We start from the raw sequence: 17,747 nt of genomic DNA on the forward strand, positions 1-17,747 counted from the left end.
GGCCATTAGATGACCCAAAGCCTTTCCTCAGCCAGTGTGGGTTATACTATATCATACGTGGGGAAGTTTCTACAATGACCGGAGGAATTCACACGTATGCCAAACAGTCTGCTGGCACAGAGCATGACCTCTAACACCTCCTCCAAGGAGGAGAGGGAGGGAAAGGCAGGGAAAACCGAAGGCAATCATGTGGTCTCGTAATAGGACGACACCGAGGGAATGAAATCTAGGGCACCATAGCAGGAAGTACTTGATGGTCTCTGCTGATGAAGGACACCATGGGCATCAAGGGGTCAGCACCATACCTAACTGGTTACCGTTTAGACCTGTGTGACCAATATGCTGGTGGACAAGGGTAACTTCCAGACAGTGGTTGGGATGGTGAGGAATGGGTTGGTGGCCATACTGATACTTCATGAAGAGCTTCGGTGTGGTCATAGCCAGGTCGAAGGAGAGGTGTGACGAATGTGCAAATTGACAGACACGGCGCATGGATGACTGTAGGGCATTGGGGTCTGGGTCCAGTTAGTTGGACAATGGGAAATCGTGCATGCCATGCTGCCCAGACAACATTTTCATTCCCAATTATCCCCATATGGGAAGGGATCCATTGCAAGCATGAGATCCATGTAGGTGAGGTAAAAAAGAAAAAAAGAGTGTGGAGTGTATGGACCAGTCTTACGTGAGAGGATGACTGTCCTAAGAGGTGTAACAATCCCATACATTACCACTGGTTTAGGGGGTATGAAGTGTTTTACCAAATCAAAGTCTAGTACTTGAAAGATAGCATACTGTTCTGTGGTGAGGACAGAGTGTGGGCCAGACAAGGTCCAGGTTTGGCAGTGGGAGAAGTCCTAAAATTACAATTCAGAGACCGGAGATGGGCGAGGAGGAACAGAGAGAGGAGAAGCAAAAGAAGCCACTGTACAGGGGTATCCAAAATCAGGTAATACTGGCAGGCCAGCACTGCCTCAGGGAAATTACACAATGGGACTGGGAGGTGGCTGATTGAATTAAAACAATAGTAATAATTGAACGCTTCTATACTTAAGGCACAGCATTTAATTTAGCATCTATCCCATCTTCTGCCTTCTCCAGAAATGGCAAGACATTAATTTTGATCCTGAACTACCACCTTGATCTACCTGGTTGATGGGAAGAAAATACCCTTTGGAAACTGGAAGCAAATCCATCGAGTTTATGTTGTCCACAGTTGATGGATCTTTACTTTCCAGGGATCATGCTGCCATGCTGCACCATCCACAGTTCTCAACACATCACACAGTGGTGGAATTAGAGGAAATAAAGAAGAAAAAATAAACAGACATGAAACAGGAGACATTAATAGAAATGATGAGAAACGTCAATGGCGAAATCATAAACAGAACAAGCAAGTGTTCAAGAAGATGGACCAGAGTAAACACAAAACATGAAGATGAAAAATTAGTATTAGGTAATGTGATAACAAACCAAAGTGTGCATGATGATGTCAAAAGCATAACTGATGAACATGTACTGTAAAAACTTTCCAAATATAAACACAGAAAAGTGAAAGATACAAATCATACTATCATTATTGCACTATGAAGTATGTAAGACTAAGAGAGAATGGAATCTCAATAAAGTGAAAGGTTGGAGAGCATTTTAAAAAATTATGGAAAATCATAGGGAATTTGAGGGTCTGTAGGAAAGAAAATTTTATGAAGAAACAAAAATTTAAAAAGTGTGGAAGAAGTGGGAATTAAAATTGTATAGAATATTCGACAAGGCATTTGGGAAAATAAGAATATCAGAAAAAGTACAATAAGGAAATGACAAAGAAGTTAACAGATTAACCCATCTGGGTGACATGTGCATGTGATGGCCCTGGGACATCCGGGTGGCATGTACATATGATCTAGTGTTTTTCGGCATTGTTTGAATATTCTCCAGATTATTTTCGCAAAACACAGCCACCAGCAACCCTCCTGCATGCATCTGAGTCACGTTTCAGTTACCTGCTTACCTCTGTAATGGATAGATCTACACAAAAACTTTTTCCTGTGTCCAGATCCTCGGTTGAGCGCCCACAGTCACCAACTTTAACACCGATGAAGTCCAAAGGCCAGAAAAGTAAAGACCTTAGTGATAGTGCGATAGGGAGAGAACTCAAGGTGACATTATCGCCAATAGTGAGTGGAGAAAGTGACTCTTCCTCTGAGGAAAGCGACCGGCATGATGAGTGTCGATAATTATTCATCGCATACACGTGTGCCCTCCACAGTGCACCAATCGTTTCCTCCTGTACATGCATGTGCTACAGTATTTCCAATGATTGGAATGGGTCAGAGGGTATTGACTATCCTGGAAAAGGGGATATTGGCACGGATGAGGAGATGGAAGAGGAGGTAGGGAGGGGAGAAAGGAAGGAGGTGGAGGAGGGAGGGAGGAGGAGGCATGGTAGGGTAAGCTTCCAGTAGCGCTCTGTATATTTATGTGAATTATGGAAGCAGAATGTTTGTTTCATGATGAACTCAGTGTTTTATTTATTTATTTTTATATATGTGTACATATTTGTTATGATGAAAAAAGTACTAATCACTGGATAAATATTCTGTTGTAGAGGAAAATATAGTGAAGTGGAGAAAGGGAGGAGATGGAGGAGGGAGGGAGGAGGAAGTGTGGTGGGCTAAGCCTCGCATCAACGCTGTGCATATTTATGTGAATAACGGAAGCAGAAATTTTGCTTCATGATGAAATCAGTGCCTTCTTATTTATTGAAAGTTTTTGTGTGTGTACATATTTGTTATGATGAGAAAGTACAAATCACAGGGAAAAAAAAAATTGTTATGGTGAAAAATATAGTGGAATGTAGATAGTAGCCTACATAGATACCTGTTTTGATCACAATATTATTATTTAGGTTTTATGTAGTAGTAGTAGTAGTAGTAATAATAATAATAATAATAATAATAATAGTAATAATAATAATGATAATAGTAGTAGTAGTAGTAGTAACAGCAGTAGTAGTAGTAATAGTAGTAGTAGTAGCAGCAGCAGCAGCAGCAGTAGTAGTAGTAGTAGTACTAGCAGTAGTAGTAATAGTAGTAATAGTGGTGGTGGTAGTAGCAGTGGTTGTAATAGCAGAAGGCTAGTATCAACCTTTGTTGTGCCACTGCGTGTCAGCCACACATACGGGCACAGGCAAAAAAAAAAAAAAAAAAAAAAAACTGCCCCCTTTCCTCACTCACTCTTTCTGACTACACACACTTCACGGACAATCTGAGGCAATCAGCTTGAAATCTAACGTTTGATGAGTATTATGACACTTATTTATTTTATTTTTTTTTTTTTGGTTAAGTATTTACTAAGATATTAGGGTTTAAAAAAGGTGATCTTCTCCGAAATGCCATGGCTACTAGAAGGGTTGGCGGAAATATTTGCTGGACACAATGGGTTATTTTATTTATTTTTTTTTATGTATGTGTACTCCTTTGTACTTCAGGTCTGGTCCTCTGAAAATACTTTCTAGGTATTCAGTAAATAATTTCGATGAAATTTTACCTTTCTGATGCACCACCTGTCCAATCTTCATTTTTAATTAGTCTTTATGTAATTTTACTGCAACAATTCCATTTTTATATATATTTTCGAGCATTTTTACAATGTTCTCTTTTACCCCTTGTTCCTGCAATGAATTTAAAATTGATGTGTAGTCCACAGAGTCGAGAGCCTTTTCAAAATCAACAAAACCTGAGCACAGTAGTTTATTACTCTATATGCTGCAGTTTTCTCAGTTACATGATTCATGGTGTGTAAAGGATCAGTAATCGAATACCCACTTCGAAATCCTGCCTGTTCACGAGCTTGGTTTTCTTCCAAATTTGTTGTTATTTTGTTCGTAATGATTTCACTGAAGAGTTTGTAAAGAACTGTTTATAGGTTAATGGGTTCATGGTTACTAAAATCTTTTGAGTAGCCTTTCTTGCAAAGCAAAATAACTAGCATTACACCATGTTCTGGTAATTTTCTTCTTTATACACAGAGTAAATAAGTGGGTGAGGCTGTTTTGCATCCAACAGTAAATCTACTACTATTCCATCTTCTACTGAGCTTTCCCGCTGTCCATACTTTTAGAAGAAATATTTACATCGTCTGGTGCTACCTCAGTTGTATTATTTGTGTCAACTGAGAAGTTAGCTATTGGTACTATTGTCTTTGATGCGTGCAGTTGTCAGGACTGCAATTATTACAATTATGTAACTACAAATGATATGTAACAACTATGTAACGACAAACGATTGCATTATGTTACACTTGCTACAATTATGTAACTACAAACACTTTGTACCAATTATGTAACAGTTGCATTAACAAGATGTAACTTTTATGTAACTTTAACTACAATTATGTAACTACAAACAATATGTAACAATTATGTAACAGTTGCATTAACAAGATGTAACTTTAATGTAACTTTAACTACAATTATGTAACTACAAACAATATGTGACAATTATGTAACAGTTGCATTAACAAGATGTAATTTTTATGTAACTTTAACTACAATTATGTAACTACAAACAATATGTAACAATTATGTAACAGTTGCATTAACAAGATGTAACTTTTATGTAACTTTAACTACAATTATGTAACTACAAACAATATGTAACAATTATGTAACAGTTGCATTAACAAGATGTAACTTTTATGTAACTTTAACTACAATTATAAGGCCAACATAATTATGTAACAGTTGCATTAACAAAATGTAACTACAATTATAAGGCCAACACAAGTATGCATTACCACAATATTATGTAACAATTCATAAAATGTTACAATTATGTATTACTACAATGTAACAATTACTATACGATTATGTAACAATTCACAGTTACAATTATGTATTACCACAATTTTACAGTATTACAAGTCATACAATTATACCACAATTCTGTATTACCAGAATCATCTTACAAGTTAGGTGAAATATTAGACATTACTAAAGGGATAACTCAATATGTAATGTAATAACCTAGCAGTATTACCATTGCACAATTATATGCGTATGTCTGTTATACATACACATCTTACAAAATGTCATACAACAACCATTGCATTTATTCAAATATGTTTACAACTTGTTTAAAATATAATATTACTTGATCATTGCAATTTACTATGAATATTATATGTATACACTATTATAATCAATATTATGTACTAATAGATTAGCATATGTCAATGATGATTGCTGTCAGAGGACCTTCAGCGGCATGGCCGAGCATATGTCAGGACTCCATATTATAATTACAAATCATAATAGATAAATAGATAAATAGATAGATAGAGAGACAGATAGAAGCAGCAAGTCAGATGATGAGAAGGTATTGTGTCTGCAAGAATCGACCAATGCTAAACATGCTTACACACTCTTAACTCAAGGAATGCTTTATAGGCACACGACAGCGCTTCGTGACCATACACACACATACACACATACTCACACACAGGCTTCTAGAACTTTCCAATCACATTGTAACACACGTGACACGGCCCCTGCTACACCAGAATTTAGGAAGCAGAGCTCAGAAGGAGACAGGCCATAGAATCGGCAGGTAGTACGAAGAACGAACCTAGCAACATGGGTGAGAGAGAGAGAGAGAGAGAGAGAGAGAGAGGGAGGTAGCTAGCGGGACTCTACTTAACTTCACTCATGTGTGAGAGATTTTGTTAATATTTCCAAGACAAATAAAAATAGTCCCATACTATTCTTTACCTCTCCTGTCATTGCATGACAAATGGGAACGAAGATTATCTACATACAAACTACTCACGTATAACAACCGCTCGTCCACAACTTTAATATATATATAACTGAACTACAAAACTCCACTACAAGTTTATACTACAAAATCCTTTGTGACACAGTCAGTACATAAAAAGAGCCATGTTGTTTGTTTGTCCTTCAGTCACGCCCAAACCAAGGGCAGAGACCCCCAGACCCATATATATTCTGAATCAAGGTGACCCAAGGATGGTTATAGGGGGTCAAAATTCAGATCTGGGTCATTTGAGGTCACCGGGAGAGTGTTCACCATTTTGCTCCGGGCAATGCCGGGTACCCCTGCAGCCCAATTTTTGGCTTGGAGACTCACATGACCTCCAGTTCCGTTATAGGTTACGTGAGGTTGACCTCCGAGGTCAGTTGAGGTCACAAGTAATAGTAAACAAGTGCGCACAAATACTTTGCATTAGTCTGCGAAAGCAGAAATAGAAAGATCGTGGACCTCTCATAATCCCTCTTCAAAAGCATAAGAGGTACAATGTCTTTCTGGAGTAGAAGGAAAGATTGAACTATAACTAGGTTTAGGGAGTTCTTTTGGTGTGGCAACGCAGGGTACTCCCGTTTGTTCTATGTAAAATTCTTCAACCCTCTTCACCATCCTATCTCTGCAATTAATGAATCAGCCGTTTTTGTCTTTCAGAGATATAATTTGCTGCTTTCCTATTACCACATTACCTCTGACCTATTTCAGAATTCATTCTTCTTCGATGATTTGTTTGATCTGACCCATGTTTCTCTTTCTTTTTTCTTCTGTCTGTTTCCTGTTGATAAGCATATTCAATTCCACTGTTTCTTTATCATCTTCCTTTGTTTTTACTTTCATCTCCTGTCTTCTTTCCATGAGCTCTAGGGACATTTTTGGTTATTTGTTTACTTTGGTTGGATTAGCATTCCCAACGATCTCTGCTGATTCTTTTAGCGCTTTTGTTAGTCTCTCATTCAACTCATCAGTGTCACACTCAGCATAAATTTGAGCCAAAAATCTATTTGTTATTTCTAACTGAAATCCTGCTTTATTGTCTCTTACTTTTATTGGGCATATCTTTTATTCTTTAATCAGCTTCTTTCTTTCCCATTCTGAAATTGAAGATGGGTGTCCAACCCACCATCCTATGGTCATTTCCTATATTTACTTTGTTGATAATTGTGACATTTATGATCATGTTATACTTATCTACTATAATGAAGTAAACTTCATTCTTTGCGTCTCCATTTGGACTTCTCCACGTCCATTTTTTTTTTTTTTTTTTTTTTTTTTTTTTTGTGAAGCGGCATGTTCATTATTGATATGTTATACATTTCAGCAAAATTTACCACTCCGAAATCTCCCATTCATGCTTCTCCATTTTTCGATTTGCCCACTTTTGCGAAGTCTCGCATGAGTATAGACTTTACGGTCTTTTCTTCCTCCATAATCTGGAAGATGTCACAGAATGTTTCTGTTTCTTCATCTGAGCTTTGAAAAGTCGATGAATATATTTGTATTATTTTCAGTGTATATCTTTTGCCTAGTCTAGTTACAGTCTGTACTACTTTGTCTGATACACTGAAGGATTTAACAATGCTCTCTGTACGATTTCTGTTAATTAGGAACCGTGCACCATTAACTCTCATTTTGCCTTCCCCTGTTGTGAAATAGGAGGTTGCCCTCTGTGAGCTATATTAAGTTTTCTTTTTGTGGATCTCACTCAGACGCACAATATCCCAACTGATGTTTTCTAATTCAGTCATTAAGTTATCAAGTTTATATCTTGTGTAAGACTTCTTTCATTGTACGTGTAAATCTTCATAGACTTCGGGTTGTTTAATGTTCTCTGATTTGCCGAAACATTGCCTACTCACTTTCAGTGGCACACTGCCCGTAAGCACAGGAGGCAGTGCGATTGGACCTTTAGTAGACAATAATTTAACAGCAATACCCGGGACATCATTACCAATAAAATTTATGTTTGGTTTGGAGAATTGTGAAAAATAATCTCACCTCCCTGCCACATAGATTCTTATGAGATGTAATTTTTGTGCCATCTTATTCAGTATGTTCGGTGGAGCTCAAAAATCCTTCAGGGGTTGTCATGGTTCACGTCATCTAAGACAGTATCTCGTATATCTGCCAGGCCTTCCCCTATCTGCCACCCCAGGATGCACCAGGTAGCAATGGGATCCTGCCTGCAAGTATTTGCAGGCTAGACTATAGCTGTAGGTGGGGGCGCCCATCATCCATCCACTTGGTGTGGTGATACCCCGTTTTTGGGGGGTAGCTCCACATTGAGTGGCAAGCAAAATTATTTCCTGTAAACCAGGAAATCATTTACAACGCTGGGTGGTAACCTTATAACCAACCAACACGTGTTCCCTACGTGAGAACAAGTGGGTTGGCGAAGGGTTAGTGCCCCTGAAAAGAACTAACTAAAAATACGAACATGAAGCTTCAGACCAGGACTGACCAAAAGATGACGACTAAGGATCGAACAAAGGACTTGGTATGGATAGCTACATGGAATGTAAGGGGTGCGAATGATGAGGTGAAATAGAGAGAGATTGTACAGGTGCTTGAGGATGCTAAAGTGGATGTATGTGGATTAACTGAAACTAAATGGAGAGGTATATGTGCAGGAGTAGTGAGAATGAGAGGGCAAAAGAAGGAGTGTGAATTGTTGTGAGTAACAGATGGAAGAAAAACATAAGAGAATATGAATCAGTTGGCTCAAAGATTGTGTGGGTAAGAGTGAAAGTTGGACTACAAATGTGGGTGATTATGTGTATGTGCCAATGCAAGATCGTGTAAGCAGAGTGAGAGAAGAGTTCTGGACAAATGTGGAAGCGTGCTTGGAAAAGTTTGAAAGGAATGAGAGAGTGTTCTTGATTGGAGATATGAATGGAAGAGTAGGGAATGTGAAGGTGGATGGAGTAGTTGGTGAGTGGGGTGTGCCTGCAGAGGTGGATGAGAATGGCAGTGCCAAGGACATTTGCGCTGGGAGGAGGTTGGTGATAGCTGATACCCTCTTCAGGCACAAAATGATCCACAGGTATACATGGCGAGTGATGAGAAGGGTGGATGGCGAACTGAATGAACGGAAGGCAATGATTAATTATGTGTGTGTGGATGAAAGGATGAGAAGATATGAGATGGATGCAAGAGTATTATAGAGGTTGGGGGAGTGGACTTTCAGACCACCAATTGGTGGTGGTCAGAATCAGTGTCCAAACAAAATGGAGAAATAGAAGAAGGGACGGACAGGAGGAAATAGTTCTTACAAGGAGGGTAGAAAAGTTACAAGAGGATGGAAATAAGGCTGAATATAAGAGGGAAGTGGAGGAGCGATAGAGTAAGTATAGATTGGAGCAGATGGGGGATGTGGAAGGTGTGTGTAAGATATTCACGGAATAAATCTGCGCAGCATGTGAGGTGGTGTGTGGGCTGAAGAGAAGACGAAAAGGCATGCAGGGAACAGCATGGTGGACTGAAGCGGTGAGAGAGGCTGTGGAATAAAGAAGAAAGCATATAATGAGTGGATGAGCAACAGGTCGTGGAAGAAGTTGAGAGACGGAAGAGAGAGTTATATGTAAACAGGAAGAGAGAAGTGAAAAGATTATTGAGAGTAAGAAGAAAGTGGTTGCGGAATTTGGAAGGAATCTGAGTGTAAAGTGGAGGGAATGTAAGAAAATGTTCTGCAAAGAGGTAAAGAGAGTTAGACAGGGTACCAAAGAAGCTAGTTGGGGAGTCAAAGATAAAGATGGTAGATTACTAGTGGAGAAGGGAGAAAAAGTGAGCAGATGGAGAGAACACTTTAAGGAATTGTTGAACATAGAGAATGAAAGTAATACAAGTATAAGTGGCTAGGGAATGGCTGGGAGAAGGAGGGATGATAGAAGATAGGAAAAAACAATAGGATGGAAGTCGTGGAAGCAATGAAGAAAGTTAAAAGGGGAAAGCCCCATGAATTGATGGAGTGTGTGGTGAGATGCTGAAGCATGGGGAAGAGATAGTAGTAGAATGGATGTGGAAGATGTGCAGATTGGCCTGGGAGGAAGGTAGAGTCCTGGATGATTGGAAGTTAGGTATAATTGCTCCCCTGTACAAAGGAAATGGGAAAGAGAAATGTGTGGTAATCATAGGGGTATTTGTCCTCTTAGTGTACTAGAAAATGTATATGGTAGGATACTTATTGACAGATTTAGGGAAATAACAGAGGAATCAGTTGGAGAAGAACAGGGAGGTTTTAGGAAGGGAAGAGGTTGTGCAGATCAGATCTTCATTCTTAGATCCTTAGTGGAAAAGTTTCCAGAGAAGGGAAAGAAATTGTATGCAGCCTTCATGGATTTGGAGAAAGCATATGACAGGGTGGATAGACATGGACTGTGGAAAGTATTAAGAAAATATGGAGTAGATGGGAAGTTGTTGAAGGTCGTGAGGAGTATATATGAGGGTGCTAAGGCTGCAATGCGTGTGGATAGTGAACTGAGTGAATTTTTCTATTTGTGGGTTGGATTGAAACAAGGATGTGTCATGTTTCCATGGTTGTTCAATCTGTACATGGATGGGGTTATGATGGAGTTACAAGGTAGAACAGTGGATGTTTGAGTGGCCCTTGCGAGAGAGGGCAGTGTTTGGGAAACTCCCTGTACTGTTGTTTGCAGATGATACTGTGTTGTTAACTGAAGACGAAGGGGAGCTGCAAGGCTTGGTGGATGAGTTTAGAAGAGTGTGTAAGAAAAGGAATCTAAAGGTGAATGTAGGGAAGAGTATAGTCATGGTCTTCGAGAGAAGTGAAGTTAGTGAATGAACAGTGAAACTGGATGGGAAGGAAATGGAGAACGTGAGTGCATTTAAGTACTTGGGTAGTGTGATGAGTAAGGATGGAAGTTTAGAGGGTGAAATGCTTGAAAAGGGTGCAGCAAGGAAGAAAGGTTGCTGGCTCCTTGAAAGCAGTGATAAGAAACAGGGAATTGAGCATGGAAGTGAAAAAGCTACTATACGACAGTATTGTTATACCAACTCTAACGTATGGAAGTGAAGCTTGGACGTTGTTGGAGGGACAGAAGTCAAGAGTGAGAGCAGTGGAAATTAGTTATTTGAAAGGAGCATGTGGAGTCACATGGAGAGACAGGCTGACAAATAAGGAAGTGAAGGAGCGGTGCGGTGTGGATGTGGATGTGATAGGAAGCGTTAGGAGAAAGACATTAAGGTTGTTTGGCCATGTGGAGAGGATGGAGAGTGAGAGACTGATGAGGAGAGTGTATGTGAGTGAGGTGGAGGGAGGGAGAGGGAGGGGGAGGCCTAGGATGAGATGGAGGGATTGAGTGGAGAGGTATATGAGGGAGGGGTGTGTGAGCTGGGAGGAGGGCAGTGAAATGGCGGGGGACAGAGCGACATGGAGGCGATTTGTTTGTGGCCACCCCTTACGGGATTAAGGCGTCCGGCAATAGATAGATAGATAGACAGACTGTAGCACAAGTCGAACATTGCAGTACTCCCGAGGTGGATGGCAAGCTGGTGACAGGGAGAGCTGGTGCTTCCGATTCACCAGCCCTCAGAACTTGATCCTGACCAGCTCCCTTTGCTGAATATTTTTAAGTTATTTCATTTACACAGAAAGTAAGCCAGCATATTCTCTTGAGAGCTCTATCTCACTGCATGCACGTAAGATATCACACCTATTTCCACTCCCTTTTGCAATGGCCGGTGTAGTATTACTGGCAAACGAAGTGGTATCTCGGAATGCCACCACCGGCAGGGTGGGGCTGGCGGCACAGGGTCCTACAGGTCGTCATCATGCAACTGTGCTGGCAGCGACTGTTGCAAATTCCATTCATGCTCGTCAGTGAAGAAGTGCAGGTGCGGCCTTATACTTCACCAATAACCATGGTCTCAGCACCAATATGATTTTAGTAAATTTTTTCCTACAGTCCCTATACCCTCTGGTCCTGTTCTTTACAGAACCACAAATCTCTCCCTCTACCGAAATATCCCTATTTTGTTTTCCTGGTTACCATCTCCTCACACACTTCCGTAATAAGGGTGGCACCTGTTGTTATATCAAATCTGAATATGCAGTTGACACTGTTTTAAACTTAACTTCAACTAATTTTGATTACTCACTGTATAAACTAAATTATCTAAATATTACCAAATATCTCTCTGTATGATGAAGGATGAGGCTATGGCACACCTAATGTCTGACAGCTCGTATCTCTGACTGGGCTAAAAATAATCTTGTTGTTTTTAATGCATCAAAAACTCAGTTTTTACATCTATCAACCCAATACAATCTTCCACTGGAATACCCTCTAAGGTTTAATAATATCCACCTCAGTCCTGCATCATCCTTGAACATGCCTGGGGTTTCATTCACTCGGGACTTATCTCAGGAGAAAATCATGTTGCATCTCTTGTGAAATCTACTTTCAAGAGATTAGGTGTGCTAAACCGACTCCATACCTTCTTTTTCCCTGCACAGTTGTTGACTTATACACGGGTTTTATTCGCCCTTGTTTAGAGTACAACTCTCATGTGTGGGGAGGTTCCCCACATACAGCTCTTCTCAATAGGGTGGAGTCAAAGGCTTTTCATCTCATCAACGCTCCTCCTCTTACTGGCTCCCTTCAACCTCTGTCTCATCGCCACACTGTAGCATCTTTATCTCTTTTCTATCGCCACTTCAGTGGTCACTGCTCCTCTGAACTGTTTGCTTGCATCCCTCCACCTCTACGACGGTTTGTGTAGCAACCTGACTAGCAACAAATTCTCATCCCTTTTCTGTCCAGCTCTTTAATGCAAGAGTTAACCGTTACTCTCAGTCCTTCATTTATGCAACAGGTCAACTGTGGAACTGTCTCCCTTTGCCTGTATTTCCTACTTCCTATGATCTCCAGCCTTTCAAGCGCAGTGTGTCCAGGCATCTTGAAATGAACGGATCTTGAATTTGGCTCTCTTTTGTATTGTTTTTGTTTTTTCTTGGAAGGAAAAGTTTGCGGGCTCTGGCCTTTGGTTTCTTCTTGCATAAAAAAAAAGTCTGTCATTCCCCCAATGCTTCCTCAGAACTCAGTGTATTTGGCTCTATATCCACACACACATGAATAACCTTAACCTTGCCCTTAGCACCAGAAATTACCATTTAGGGTGATATTAATGTACATAATGTTGAATGGCTATTGCATTCTGCCAGGACTGACGATACTGGTCTAGAGTGCGAGCTGTTTTGCAGAATCATTTAATCTCATGCAGTTAGTAAACCAACCAACCAGAATACCAGATAATCCTGACCATAATGCACATCTCTTGGATCTATTTTTGACAAATAATCCAGATCAATACAGGATAAAAGTACTGTCACCACTTGGATCCTCTGACCACAATATTATCAAAACCTCATTAGTTAGCACCCCCGAACCTCCCAGTTCTGAACATGTCAGGGTGACCCGATGGCACTTTGATAGGGCAATCTGGGATGGATTTAGAAATTATCTTCCTGAAATCCCATGCCAGTATTTCTTCTCTTGCGACGTCATTTCTACCCAGTACCACGTTAATGACTTATTCTAGCTGGTTTGTATTAATTCATACCAAGTCAAGAGTTCACTGCAAGACTGAACACTCCAAAATGGTTTGATAGCAACTGTGCCAGAGCACAGCATATAACTCTTACTTAAAATAAAAAACGTCTGAATCACTCCGTCAGATCAATATTGCTAGAAACCATACAAAAGCTGTAATAAATCTCACTAAATCAAACTTTCTTCAAAATCGAGCATCAAAGCTACTTAACAGCCCTAATGATAACAGAATATTCTGGTCAACCCTCAATTCTTTTCAATAATAACTTTAACAAATCATCGTCCATTCCCCTACTAAGTTCTTATAATGAAAAAATAACAAAAAACCTGCGTGGGAAAGCGAATAATTATCTTTGCCAGTACATTTGCCAGAAATTCTACAATAGAGGAAGTCAGAACGTCACCTACTAGAACCTGACTCATCTGAAATTGGCCCACTTAAAATACAAAGATACGTAAAATCCATCCTAGACAATTTTTCCAACCAAAGCAGATATTGTATCACAGCCTGTTATTGCATGTAAGAAGAACAAACTAGCTTTCATATTCACCCATGGCCTTTTGTCTGCTCTTGCTACTATATACTTTATCTGGATGAGATTTGTTTGCAGGATTCATCATCTAAATGTTCGTGTGATGATTGGCCAGAACAGCTAACAGAACAAGAATATCAGTATCTTCCCCCACAATGACTGATTTGCACTCAGATTCTCCTATGCTAGTTGCTGTTGTTACTATCAATCTGTCAGCATCTGCCTCTGCCTGATGGATCCTGCAATCAGCTCCAGATGTGTGGAGAGGAATCTGATTAACACTTTCTTGTTGTTTGTGTTTGTCAAGAATTCCTGCTGAGACATTGGTACCTGTATGTGGTTTTCTACAGCTACATCTCTAGACAGTGTGTTCGTCCACGGAGAATGTGTTCTTCATCTTTTGTGCTGCGATTGTCCTACCCATCAAATAATGTATGAGCTTTTCCAAGTTTGTTCTTGGTGAATAATGTGTGGAGTAGACTGTAGCACCAGTCGAGCAGGGCAGTACTCCCGAGGTGGATGGAAAGCTGATGATAGGGAGTGCTGGAGCTCCCGTTTCATCAGCCCTCAGGACTAGTTCCTAACTATCCCCCTTTGCTGAACTTTTTCAGTGTCTCAGTTACACAGAGAGTAGGCCAGCATGCTCTCCAAAACAAATTTCTCCAACTATCTACACCAAACTACATGCACAGTACACACTACACTTCCTTTTCCAAAATTCAAAAAAGAATCATGGTGTTTCATCACCCAGCCTCGAAGTCCCCAGGGGGGGGGGTCCATAAATGCCCCCACCTTCCGCCCCTCTCCCGGTGACGACTCAAGGTCCCCGGAACCACTGTCTGACTCTCTTCTTTTTCATTTCTGCAACATTCGCGGCCTTTCCTCTAACTTTCTCTCTGTTGAGCACCACCTCTCCTCCTCTAAACCTCACCCTTTTTAACTGAGACTCAGCTGTCTGAAGCAACTGACAGCAAACCCTTTTCTGTATCCTCCTACTTTCTCTATACTCATTTCAAAGCCAAAGGTGGCTGTTGTGTATATATACGCAACAACTTATCTTGCTCTCATGTTCCTGAACTCGATTCTTTGAATTCTCTACACTCTGGCTTCGGCTTTCCTGTCATTCTCTGACTAAATATATCTGTGCTGTTTACTTATCCCCAAATTCTACTGACTATCAAAAAATTCTTTGACTATCTTTCTTTTACGATGGAACACATTCTATCTATTTCTTCTTTCTCTGAAATCTCCATTTTAGGAGATTTCAATGTTCACCACCACCTCTGGCTCTCCTCTCCTTTCACTGATCCACCTCTTCTATCCTTAATGACCTAGTGCAGTTTGTACAGCAACCAACCCGTATCATGACTGCCTTGGAGAGAGCTCCGACATACTGACTTCTTCCTTACAACTAATCCTTCTGCTTACACTGTTAATCTTTTCTCTCCATTGGGCTCCTCCGATCACAACCTTATCACCTTAACCTCTCCTATCACTCCAGTACGGCCTGTGGACCCTCCAGGGAAACGTCATCTGTGGCATTTTGGTGCTGCGGATTGGGAGGCCCTCAGGCAGTACTTCTTTGATTTTCCCTGGAATGATTATTGCTTCCATGGCCGGGGGCCATCTGAGTGTGCCTTGCACATTACAGAGGTTATTCTCTCAGGCATGGAAGCATACATTCCTTTCTCATATCCTTTGACTAACGCAAGAAAGCCTTGGTTTAATCACGCTTGTTCTCATGCTGTCCACAACAAGGAGAGGGCCTACAAAAGGTACGGGAGCCAACCCACCCCTGAATCATATCATCTTTAAGTTTCTGCCCGGAATCGTGCTAAGTCTGTTCTTCTGTCTATCTATCTATCTATTGCCAGATGCCTCAATCCCGTTTGGGGTGGCCACAAACAAATAGCCTCCAAGTCGCCCTGTCCCCCGCCATTTCACTGCCCAGCTCCCAACTCACACCCCCCTCTCTCATATACCTCTCCACCCCATCCCTCCATCTCATCCTTGGCCTCCCCCTCCCTATTCCCCCCTCCACCTCATTCACATACACTCTCTTCGTCAGTTTTTCACCCTCCATCCTCTCCACATGGCCAAACCACCTCAGTGTGATCCTCATAACGCTTCTTATCACATCCACATCCACACCACAATGCTCCTTTATATCCTCATTCGTCAGCCTGTCTCTCCATGTGACTCCACAGGCCCCTCTTAAATAACTCATTTCCACTGCTCTCACTCTTGACTTGTGTCCTTCCAACAACGTCCAAGCTTCACTTCCGTATGTTAGAGTTGGTATCACAATATTGTCATGTAGTAACTTTTTCACTTCCATGCTCACTTCCCTGTTTCTTATCACTGCTTTCAAAGAACCAGCAACCTTTCTTCCCTACTGTACCCTTTCAAGCATTTCACCCTCCAAACCTCCATCCCTTACTCATCACACTACCCAAGTATGTAAACGTACTCACATTCTCCAATTCCTCACCATCCAACCTCGCTGTACATTCACTGACTTCGCCTCTCTCAAAGACCATCACTTTAATCTTCCCTACATTCACCTTTAGATTCCGTTTCTTACACACTCTCCCAAACTCATCCACCAAGCCTTGCAGCTCCCCTTCGTCTTCACTCTAACAACACAGTATCATCTGCAAACAACAGTACAGGGAGTTTCCAAACACTATCCTCTCTAACCAGGGTCACTCCAACATCCACTACCCTATCTGTTCTTCGCTCTGCTAAAAACAATTTCATCCGTACTAAATGCTCTCAACTCTCCAACTCGAATTCTTCCTGCTCCTTTTGTGCACCTATGCCAAAAACCTTTCCTAATTACTTTACCTTCATCATCCTTCCCTCACTCTTTTCTACTCTGATGGTTCTGTAGCTAATTTCTTCTACTGATAAAGCAGATCTCTTAGCCCTGAACTTTCTCCTCCAATTCCACCTTAGACGATTCCTGTGCTGTTCCATCATGACTTCCTCATGGCTGACATTAAAATTTCTTCAGCTGATGTATTATCTGCCATCACCAGCCTCAATACTAACAAGGTATATGGGCCTGATGGAGTCCCTCCTGTTGTCCTCAAGAACAATTGCATCTGTGCTTACACCCTGCCTAGGCAAACTCTTTCGCCTTTGTCTGTCAACTTGTACCTTTCCTTCTTGCTGGAAGTTTTGCTCTCATTCAGCCAGTCCCAAAGAGAAAGGGTGACCACTCCAACCCCCCAGCTATCGTCCAACTGCTTTAAGATCCTGTATTTCAAAGGTTTTCAGGTCAATTCTCAATAGAAAAATTTTAAGGCATCTTTCCTATCACAACCTTCTTTCTGATCGTCAGTACGGGTTCTGTCAGGGATGCTCCACTGGCGATCTTCTCACCTATCTTTCAGACTCCTAGTCATCCTCCTTTCGGGACTTTAGCCCAAAATCTTTGCTGTTGCACTTGACATCTCAAAGACTTTCGATCGAGTCTGGCATAAATCTTTAATTTCCAAACTGCCCTCTTACGGTTTCTATCCTTCTATCTGTGCCTTCATCGGCTAGCTTCCTTTCTGGTCATTCTATAGCCGCTGTTGTAGACGGCCATCCGTTCTTCTCCTAGATCTATCAACAGTGGTGTTCCTCAGAACTCTGTCCTATCACCAACTCTCTTCCTTTTCTTCATCAATAACCTTCTAACCTGTACATCTAACCCTATCTAACATATGCTGATGACTCCACCCTTCACCTTTTCATTCGGTTCCCACCAATGCCCATCTCCAGCAGTTACTTCAACAAACAAGGGATGAGGCTATGGCACACCTAATATCTGACTTGGC

At 41.0% G+C, this 17,747-nt stretch overlaps 1 pseudogene; it reads left to right on the plus strand.

Moving 5' to 3' along the window:
* The first annotated feature begins 339 nt into the window (after positions 1 to 339).
* LOC145405576 (uncharacterized) overlaps positions 340 to 17,747 on the plus strand; it is a 22,624-nt pseudogene continuing 5,216 nt past the window's right edge.

Source organism: Coenobita brevimanus, chromosome 67 (assembly GCF_032717465.1).
Source record: "Coenobita brevimanus isolate Jiangsu-jjx chromosome 67, ASM3271746v2, whole genome shotgun sequence".
Taxonomy (NCBI): domain Eukaryota; kingdom Metazoa; phylum Arthropoda; class Malacostraca; order Decapoda; family Coenobitidae; genus Coenobita; species Coenobita brevimanus.